The 10,192-nt window shown below is 53.6% G+C and overlaps 1 long non-coding RNA gene across 2 annotated transcripts; it reads left to right on the top strand.

The window, feature by feature from the left end:
- The first annotated feature begins 3,177 nt into the window (after window positions 1–3,177).
- On the top strand, window positions 3,178–9,228 carry LOC104860442. 2 transcript variants are annotated; one of them, XR_004518665.1, is made up of 4 exons: window positions 3,178–3,214; window positions 7,394–7,485; window positions 7,834–8,108; window positions 9,058–9,228. It is a non-coding gene; the product is annotated as an uncharacterized LOC104860442 (long non-coding RNA). The 2 variants fall into 2 exon arrangements; XR_779690.2 differs by having other exon boundaries at window positions 7,964–8,108.
- Window positions 9,229–10,192: the final 964 nt, after the last annotated feature.

Below are 10,192 nucleotides of genomic sequence, written 5' to 3' on the forward strand. Positions count from 1 at the left end.
CAGGACCCCAGCTTCTCCTCTCCCCAGGTCCCCTGGCACTGTAGGTTGTACGGAACCTGCTGTCCTAATGAGAAGTCTCCAACAGCCCAGTCAGTGTAGGCCAAGGGGGCGAACACTTCCTCTCTTGGGAAGCCCTGGCTGGGGAGCTGGTCAGTCCCCACGTCAGCAGAGCTGACCATTCTGCTTTCCATCTTTCTCTGGAGCTCCCGCTAAAGTCCCCAGTGCCCCTGTAGCTGGTGTGTCTGCCCAGGTGGGGACTCCGCGTTGCTCAGGTGACTGGCCCTGAGCACAGGAAGGCGCATTGCATGTGAGTGCTGCCTGTGGGCACTGTGGGCTGGATAGGTGCTGTTGGAGCCCGTGCAGGGGTGCACATATGTGCCCATACGTAGGCTTGGATATTTGGGGAAACTCCAGGGCTTAGAAAAATGAAGGTGTGACGTACAAAAGTGAGGTGAGCCAGTCTCAGAGGTACAGTTTAGTGGAATTTTACAGGAGTTCTGACTGTGCAGCTGTTGCCTGGGTTCAGGGCTCCTCTGTGTTGCCTCCCAGATGATACCCCAAGGTGACCACTATTCTGTCCTCTGTTGCATGCAGAAGGGCTTGAGTTCTTGCTGAGGTGTTTTTGTGTTTTGTTTTTCCAGTACTGGGAATTGAACTCAGGGCCTTTGCACTGAGCTATATCCCCAGTCCTCTTTTTATTCTTTTATTTTGAGGCAAGTTATTGCTAAATCACTGTGTTGCCCAGGCTGGACTGCAACTTGCAACCCTCCTGCCTCAAGAGTGCTGTGATTGGGCTGGGGATTTAGCTCAGTGGTTCTGCCGTCTGCCCCACAAGTGCAAGGACCTGAGTTCGATCCTTGCTGTTGCAAAAAAAAAGTGCTGTGATCACAGGTGGGTGTCGCCACACTTCTGGAACTGTCCTGGTTTTCACAGTGGCAGAGCCCAGGGTTCAGAGCAGAGAGGTACAGTTCTCGTGGTGACTGGGTGGGTCTGGAGGGGACCTGGTCATGACTCCCCATCACAGAAACCCTGTCGCATCTGTCACCACTGCCCAAGCAGGAGGTCGTGTGGTACCACGGATCGAGTCTTTGGTGTGCGGCTGTACAGGGGACTTGGGGTAAAACCCTCTCTCTGCTACTTGTTTACTGTATGTTCCTGGGCAAACTGTTTTGCCTCTCTGGCCCTCAGTTCCTTCACCTATTAAAATGGGGATAAGACTGGGACCCAGCTCGTGACTATTACGAAGATTCGTAGGGATAATGACACTGAAGATCACTGAAGACTTGGAGTGCTTGCCATGGGTAGAGTATGCCGTCCCACTTAACCTTTCCAGCAGCACTCTGAGGAGATTGCTTCCCTGGTGCCCATTTTACAGAGGAGCAAACTGAGCCCCGGAAGGTTAAATGGCTTGGTCAGGATCTCCCACTAGTAAGCGTAGTGCCTGGATTCCAGCCCAGATCTGCTTTGACTCGAAAGCCCAGAATGCTTACCCCTGGAGGCTTAGTCAAGGTAGTTAACAGTTGGCCTGGCCTGGGCCCCAAGCCATCAACACGGTGCCTGCCACCAATAAGCAAGCTGTATATTCTCCCAGCCTGGTCTTATCCATTACACACTTAGCTGTGTTAAATGGGATTAACCCGGGAAATGAGATTACAGATGTCAAGCAGCTTGGAGGATCACAAAGCACCCCACAAGCCTCGGTTTCTATTTCTTCATGCACCATGGGGAAGGAGAACCGGCCTGGGAGGAAGGAAACCTGGGCTTCAGTCCTGGTTCTGCCGTTCACTCGTTGGCCACCTTGGTAAATGCTGGAAGAAAGTTTCCAGAGTCAGAAAGGAGCAGGGTCAAAAGCTGCTAAGCAGGTGGCTCTTGGGCAGCACCGGTCCAGCCTGCCCGTGTGCCAATTACAAGCGGGTCATCCGAGCAGACCCAGGAGCCAGGGGTCTTTAGCTTGGCCACTGCCCACAACAGCATTCAAATAGGGGATTGTATGCTAGGGTTTCTAAGATGCAACTCAAACTACACGGTGCATACGTAATGGGTGTTGTACACATCTGTCATATTTCAAGTAGCTGACCCGGTGAATCTGGGCAGATGGACGCACACAGCAGCAAAAGCACCCCACAACAGATGCACCCCACATTTTCATCATCTCCCAGATTTCTCATTCCCTAAGGCCACGCATCTTTCCTTCCACTATTGTCCCCAGGCAAACACTGATCTCTTTTTTGTCATTATAGATCGCCCCGCTTTTCTAGGTGTTTAAATAAATGAAACTGCACAGAGTGTAGACTTTTGTGTCTAGCTTCCTTTGTTTGCATAACTGGTATCACAATTTATTCCTGTTGCTCTGTGTCCCTTTTCCTCACCAAACAGATACCCAGCAGAGGAATAGCTGGGTCAAATGGGGTCTCTAGTCCTAGTTGTTTGAGGTGTCTCCATATTGATTTCCACAGTGGTTGCACCAGTCTGCACTCCCACCAACAACGAAGAAGGGTTCCTTTCTCCCCACAACCCTGCCAACATTTGTTATTGGTTGATTTCTTGATAGCAGCCATTCTTTCTGAGGTGAGGTAGAATCTCAGCGTTGTTTTCATCTGCATCTCTCAAATGACCAGTGATATTGAACACTTTTTCATATGATTATTTGCTGCTTTTACTTCTTTGTCTGAGAAATGTCTGTTCATTTCAGATGCCCATTTTTGAGTTGGGTTTTATATTTGGGGGGCCTGATTTTTTTTTTAGTTCTTTATATATTCTAGATAGTAGACCTTTGTCTGAGGCAAGTGCCATTTTAAACCAAGAAGTGTTGGGGCTAATTTGTTACACAGCAACAGGTAACTAATGCTCACTGTGACTGTGTACTAGTATCTGAGGTACCAGTCACTTCCTCCTGCCTCATCCCACACAACCCAATGGGAGCCTGATGCACTATGGGTAGCCCTCAGCTTTAGTATAGCTGATTGGACCAGGGAAATCACCTGACTCCAATTGAGCCTATTAAATTATCTCTCCTAGTAATTCTTTTTTTTTTTTTCTTCTTCTTCTCTTCCTGTTTCTCTCATTTTCTTCCAACAGAAGAAGGCTGAATCAAGTCAAAGTGCAACTGAGCCTGGCGTGATGGCACATCCTGTAATCCCAGCACTCAGGAGGATGAGGCAGGAGGATCTTGCTGTGAGTTCGAGACCAGCCTGGGCTACACAGTGAGTTCCAGGTCAGTCTCAACTACATAGTGAGACCCTGTCTCATTAAAAAAAAAATGTGCAATTGAGCTGGAATGGTAGGTCAGCTCTGGCATGGGGCAGCTAGGCTTGTCTGCAGAGAGAAAAATCCCATTAGATAGAAGCTGGGACAAAGAGGCAGAGATGGCACCTGAGTCCAGGGCAGGGTCTATGCTTGTGGCTGTTGAATTCTGGGAAATTCCTTGGATGCTTAAAATGACCTCTTTTTGGTTTGAATTTCCTGAAGCGTCGGCTTTATCCCCCCCACTTAATCAAATGATCTCAAGACAGAAAACTTCGTAGGCACCACATTTGATCAGATAGAGAATGTGCCACTGAGCAGGCCAGACTGCCTTACTTCATCTGCTTATCTTCTCCTTTGGTTGGACATTTTTTTCCAGCTTCTCAGTATTGTAAACAATGCCATGACGAACATCTTTGGCACTCAAACTTTTTTTCACATATCTGGTTTTATCTTGCTGAAGTCTTCCTTGAGATGCGATGATTAGGTCAAAGAACAGAGACCTCTTTAGGCTATAAAAATACCCGCTAAATGACTTCCCAGAAAAAAATAGCACCAGTGCTTCCACCAGCAGCGGATACAGTCGCTCCCCTCTGTCCTCTACTAGGTTTGTCTCACCGGGGTCATGGTCTCCTGGTGTTTGTCAGCGTCCGTGACATATGCTGAGATGGGGCAGGGGCAGAGGGGGCCCTGATGTCATACCATTTAGAAGCAGCCATGTGGTGCCAGGCGTCTGGGGGCTAAACAAGTCAGCAAAAATCTATGTCGCTTTATTTAAGATGAAGTGGATTCTAAACACCACTTAGAAATACATTAATAATGGTGTTGGTGTGTTATTCATCTTGGAGAAGTGACAGATGTTTCCCTCAGCAAAATGCTGCCGTGAAGCGTGTGAGAGGGGCTGGGAGATGGATTAGCCTCTGTCGGGGGCTCATTACCTCTTGTCTAGGTGACCTTCTTACTGCTCCCCTGTCCCTGATCCTATACCCACCCTCCCGGACCCAGGCTGTCCTCCATGAGGATGTGCTAAATTGGGATGGTGCTGGGCTTGGTTTGAGGTCTGTTGCTGACTGTCTAGGGTCCGTCCCTCAGATCAGCACTCTGCTTTTTATTTGGGGTCACATCTGCCCCTTTCTCTGACCTGGGGTGGCATATGGCGTTGGCACAACTCCTCCCAGCCCGGTTCCAGGGGTGAGCATGTTAGACCTAGCAGCTGCCTTTGAGATGTCTGTAGGCCACCGGCCAAGCCATTATTCGGAGGTGGCATTTGTTCCAAGTTGAGCCAGCCATCATGCGGAGCCTGGATCCAGCTGTACCTGAGGGTTACTCTTCATTGTCCTGGTTATGTGAGCCACATCCTTCTTTCTTTTAAAACAAGTCTGTTTGAATTGGGTGCTTGTCAATTACAAACAAAGAGCTGTAAATGATACACAGGATGACCTTGAATAAGTCCTTTTTCTTGCACATCTCAGTTGCCCCACCTGAAAGTGAGTGGGTTCGATTCTCTGAGATTCTCGCAGCTAAGGTTCGAATGTCCCACCCGGGCCGTGGGACTTTCGTGCTGTAGGTCACAAATGCACAGGCCGGCTCCTGTGGGGACTCAGGGGTGAGCTTTCTCGAGACCTCCAAAGGGCTGCCCTGGAATGAAGGCAGTGAGTGGGGTAGCAGGGCCCCTAGGGGCAGAGGGAGGCGCAAGGACACGCTGGGGCTCCACAGTGACCAGCAGTGAGAGGTGCTGCCCTTTCTCTCTGTGGCTCCCTAGTTCCTTCAGGACTAAGTCTTCTCTTTTAACCCTGATGTGTGGGTGCCCTAGCTAGATGGGCCGAGGCTGGGCTTGTCACAGGCCTTATGGGCTACTGACTGACTGAATGAAGGAACTGCATGGCCAAGCCCCTTGCCCAGCCCCCAGGTCTGGCCTCAGGTCCGCCTCCTTCTCCTCCTCACACTGCTGCTCTTGCCGTGTTCCCTATGACCCAGAACATCTCTTCCAGCCTCACGCTTCCCCTTCAGCATTCTGCCCAGGCCCAGCAGTCATTTCTGGAGCCCTACGGTGTGCTGGGTGCTGAAGAAGGCCGACAAGGCCCTGTTCCTTGGTGCTCAATCCTTGCGGGGCGGCAGCCGGGAAGAGGGTGCTGGTGGCGATAAACGTTGTGCAGAAGACGAAGCAGGGGAAGAGATGGGGCGTGTTAGTGGGGGTGGTTTTCTTTCTTGCGGGTGGCCAGGGAGGGTTTCTCTGAGGTGGTGATGTTTCGGTGAAGACCCAGAGGACGGGAGGGCGTGGGCTATACAGGAAGGTGGCCAAGCGAGTATTTTGACAGCAGATGCAAAAGTCCAAGCTTGGAATGTTCTGGAATGTTCCAGACCCCCGTGGCTGCAGGAAGGAGCCGGGGGACTGGGAGGAGGTCAGAGGCAGGAGGGCAGCTGTGCTGTTGTGGAGGCCGCATGCTGGCCTCTGCCCCGAGGGAGGGGATGAGGAGGAAGCAGGGAGGCAGTTGGGAGGCACGGGTAGAAATCCAGGGTGGTGATGGCGGGTGTGGCAGGAATGATCGGGCTCTGGATGCACTTTGAGGGTACAGGCGGCAGGATCTGCAAATGTGGAATATCGGGAAGACGGAAGACAGAGGGGGACCTCGGGGAGGGATGCAATTGCTCTCAGAGCTGGGTCCCCCAGAGAAGGTGCGGGCAGGGAGGCTTTGAGACGCCCGCACCTCAGTCATATGGGCAGCTGGCAGTGAGGTTGCATGGAAATCTAGGGTGCTGGGGAGAGGGTGGGTGAGGTGTGTGGATATAGCCTGGGCTGCCTGGGTCCCTCGGAAGGACAGGGAGGGAGGGGGCAGGGAGGATCAAGCCTGAGCCTGCAGGGGTCATCAGCGGAGGGGCCCACGAGGAGCCAGGAAACAGGAAGAGTGCCAGAGAGATGCCACGGGTGTCAAGAGGAGTAAGGAGCTCCTGGTTTCATATGCGCTGACCGGCCCACCTACCCCAAGGGCTAGGACTTGGCCATCAACCAGGAGGCGGGCAGGTCCTGGGTGACCTTGACGAGAGTAGCCAGGGCAAGAACAGAAGCCTAAATGGAGCGGGCTGGAGAGGGGATGAGAGAGTGGCAGAAGGATCAAAGGTCAGGGGCCAGGGGCCATCTCTAGAGCAAAGCCTGCGTGGCCCAAGGGACTAGGGAAGTGGTCATCTTGGAGGAAAGTTCTAGAGGGAGGACTGGGGAGAAGAAGAGCTGCCATGGGGCACTGTGGGTCTGGGAAACAGACTGGAGCTGTGCCTGAGGAGAATCTGCTAGAGGGCTTTGAATGCTTTATTTGGTTATTTTAAAAAATACCCTCTGACTCCTGAGAGGGGTCTGGGAGCCTTTGATCTGATCACCCCGCTGTGCCCTTCCTGCTGCCCCATGTCCAGAGCCCTCTGGCCCCCAGGCAGTCATGGCCTCTGCCCCACTGCCTCTGATCTCAGCTGGCCGCCTGGGCCCCTCACCGCCCTGGCAGTGGAAGCTGGGGTCAGCGGTCATGTCCTGGTGGTGGAGGCCCTTTGTCCCAGGCCCTCACTGCAGGCCTTAGTGGGGTGGAAGTGACTAGGAAGTGATGGGCTAGGGTATCTGCCCAGGTCCTGGGATCACTCCAGGGCCAAAATCGCAGAGCCTTGGGCTGTGCAGATTCCTTTCTGGGATGCTATTGGTGCTAATGGGCTGGAGACGCTTTCCTACTCTGTCTCCTCGCTCAGCTCCCCAGGAGCCAGCCAGCCCCACTTCCTGTCCCTCTGGGGACACTCACAATAGCCCCACTCACTGTGTGACGGCACGGCCTGTCCCCCTGCTGCCCCCAGAACTCGGTTCATCCTCGCGCCAGCCTCAGGAAAGGTCTGCCGCGCTGTGCAGGGCGTGAAGCTGGCCCAAGATCAGGGGCAAGGGCGGGGGCTGGGGCCGAACCTGCAGTCTCCCCCCGAGCACACCCTCTGCTGCTCCCTGTAGTGTCCCAGGGCTGAATTCGGTGGGGTCACTTGAGGCTGAGTGTGGCAATTGTCACAGTGTGTAGGAGGCCGGAGAGGCAGGGGCTGCGCGGGTCACACAGCCAGTCAGCAGATGGATACTTCAGGGCACAGAGCGGGTTCCCATCCCAGCCCTGCCGTGCGACTTATCTCTTTGAAGGGCTGTTCTCCACTTGAGGACAGTGGCTCCTGTCATGGGACTGCAGATCTGATGGCTCAGCACAGTGCCCCCTGCAATTCACATCTTCCAGGGTGAGTTCCTCTCCCTTTCCTACTTCCTGCTTGCGGGTAACGTGTTCAAGGCATGTAGGCCTTGACAGTGTCTTCTGGGGCATTTCACAAGGCCGTGTGTCTCATTGGGGTGCTGGCCCCATCACCTGCGGAGCTCCTTCGAGTCTTCAGATCCAAAGGAATGAATCCTTAATAGTGTCCTGCTCAACTCCGGGGTGTGTGGCAGGATGGCGGGGTGGAGCAACTGAGGCAGAGTGTAGGGTCCTCCCCGGGTCCCAACTGCCCCAGAAAGGCACCAAGGACCCATCGGCTAGTCCAGCCTCAGCAGGCCCCCGTGGGCTGCTGACCCTAGCTCCCTCCTGGCCGCAGCTCCCTGTCCGTGGTGCCCTGCTGGCCTTTGGGCCTGACCCAGCCGCCTGGCCGATCCCTGTCCCCCGATGTGCCTCCTGGGGGAGCAGAGGGGCTCCCTAGGTCCACCCCGGGGCCTTTACCTGTTCAGGGGAAATGAAGACAACCCCTGGCTCCTCGTGTTGCCATGTCCGCGTCCCTGTGAATGCGGCAGCACCTCCACACGGCTCCATTTTGCTTGACCCCTGGTATCCACCCAGGCCGAGCACTCTGCGGATCTGGAGAAGAGCGTGCAGGTGAGCTGGGGACCTGTGAGCATCAGGGCTCCATCCCTGCTCCGCCCAGCTCTGCTGCAACAGTGGGCAGGCGTCTCTTGGCCTTGCCTCTGTGAACAGGTCCCCGATTCTAAGCCCCTTTCTTTTTTTCTTCTTTTTTTTTGTTTGGTACCAGGGATTAAACTCAGGACCTTACCCTGCCTGTGAGGCAGGCACGGTGCCACTGAGCTAAATCCCCAACCCATCTAAGCTCCATTCACTTGGTATATGTGCTGCCGGAGCGAGCACAGCCCTATTCAATTGGAATGCATAACCCAGGATGTTTTGCACCCTGACCACGGGCAGCTTTCACTGTGACCTCGGAGGCCCTGTCCAGCGAGGTGCCTTAGGACCTCTGCCCTCACTCTGTTCCTCCTTTTCCAGAGCAGATTCGCTGGGTTCCTGGGTGCACAGCGCCCCCTTGTGGGTTATCCGGAACACTGCTACAATGCTCTGTCCCGTTGTCTGCTGAGCTGGGCGGCTGCAGGTGGTGGGATGGGGCGGGGCAGGCGGCAGTTTCCCTTCGTTTTGGGGGCCGGGTGGACGCTAGGCTGCTCCATCGTCTGGGATGCGCGATGGCCCCAACATCTGTCCTCAGAGGAGCCCAGGCCCCGCCCGGCTGGGGTCTTCCCCTTGTTTTTCAGATCCTCTGTCTGGGGAGTGCGTGCAGGCCCGTGTCTCTGTGAGCTGAGTGGCATGTGGGAGAGGGGACTGAGTGTCGCGAGACCCCGGGGACCGGCACTGCTGCCTCTCAGGCCTCCGCCCGCCCCTCCCGGGGCTCCCTTGGGACCGGGCACCCAGGCTGGACCCACGCTGCGCCTTTCCCTTCTTTGGAGAAAGGCCCATCCTGCAAGTCCTGTCTCAAATGCTCCTTACTCGTTTTCTTTTCAAGTCATAGTAACAGTTACCATTTTCTCTCTTTGCTGTCCAGTTCAGCAGTATGAAGTCTTTTCAGTGTGCTGGGAGACCATCACCACCATCCATTTTGAAATTCTTCATCTTCCCAAACTCAGACTGTGTCCCCATCAAATGGGAACTCCCCTCTCCCTCTCACCCCTGGCAGCTGTCACCCAACTTCTGTCTTTATGCCTTTGACTACCGTAGGGACCTCAGATGAGTAAAAAGATACAATATTTGTCCTTTTGTGTCTGGCTTATTTCACATAGCATAGCCGCCTCAAGACTTAACTACAAGCAGGGTGGTGGCACCCACCTGTAATCCCAGCACTTGGGAGGCTGAGGCAGGAGGATTGCCTTGAGTTCGAGGCCAGCCTGGGCTACACAGTGAGTTCAAGGCCAGCCTGGGCTACACAGTGAGTTCAAGGCCAGCCTGAACTATGCAGTAAGACTCTGTCCCCCCCCACCCCAAAAAAAGAGACTCAACTATGTTGTGTGTGTCAGAATTTCCTTTATTTTTAAGGCCAGAGAGAGAATACTTCCTGTATGTCTACACCACACTCTGCTGACCCTTCCTTCCCTTGATGGACATCTGAGTTGCTTGCGCCTTTGGAGCTACTGTGAATAATGCTGCTGTGTACATGCGGGTCGAACAAATATCAGTTCAAGTTCCTGCCTTCAGTCCTTCAGGGTACATCCTCAGAAATGCGACTGCTGGATCACCTGGCACTTTTATGTTTGATTTCTGGGGGAACTGCCATGCTGTCTTCCACATGGGCTGCACCATTTTACATCCTGCCAGCAGTGCACAAGTCTTCCAATTTCTCTACAGCTCCACCCACATTTATTATTTTTTAGCTCCCTTATAAAACAAACACACCCACATATACGTATGTACACACTGGCCACCCTAACGTGTGAGGTAGCTCTCATTGTGTTTGTTGTTTGTTTGTCTTGTTTTCTGCGACAGGGTCTTACTATGTAGACCAGGCTGGCCTTGAACTCTCTGCGATCCTCCTGCTTCAGCCTCCCAAGAGTTGGGATTACAAGCGTGGGCCACCACAACAGGTTTCATTATGTTTTAAAATTTGCATTTCCCCAATTGTTAGTGAAGTTGGGCACCGTTCATTTGCTTATTGGTCTGGGAACTTGTTAGAAATGCAGATTCCC

Source organism: Fukomys damarensis, unplaced genomic scaffold (assembly GCF_012274545.1).
Source record: "Fukomys damarensis isolate Sample0158 unplaced genomic scaffold, DMR_v1.0_HiC HiC_scaffold_23, whole genome shotgun sequence".
Lineage (NCBI taxonomy): Eukaryota > Metazoa > Chordata > Mammalia > Rodentia > Bathyergidae > Fukomys > Fukomys damarensis.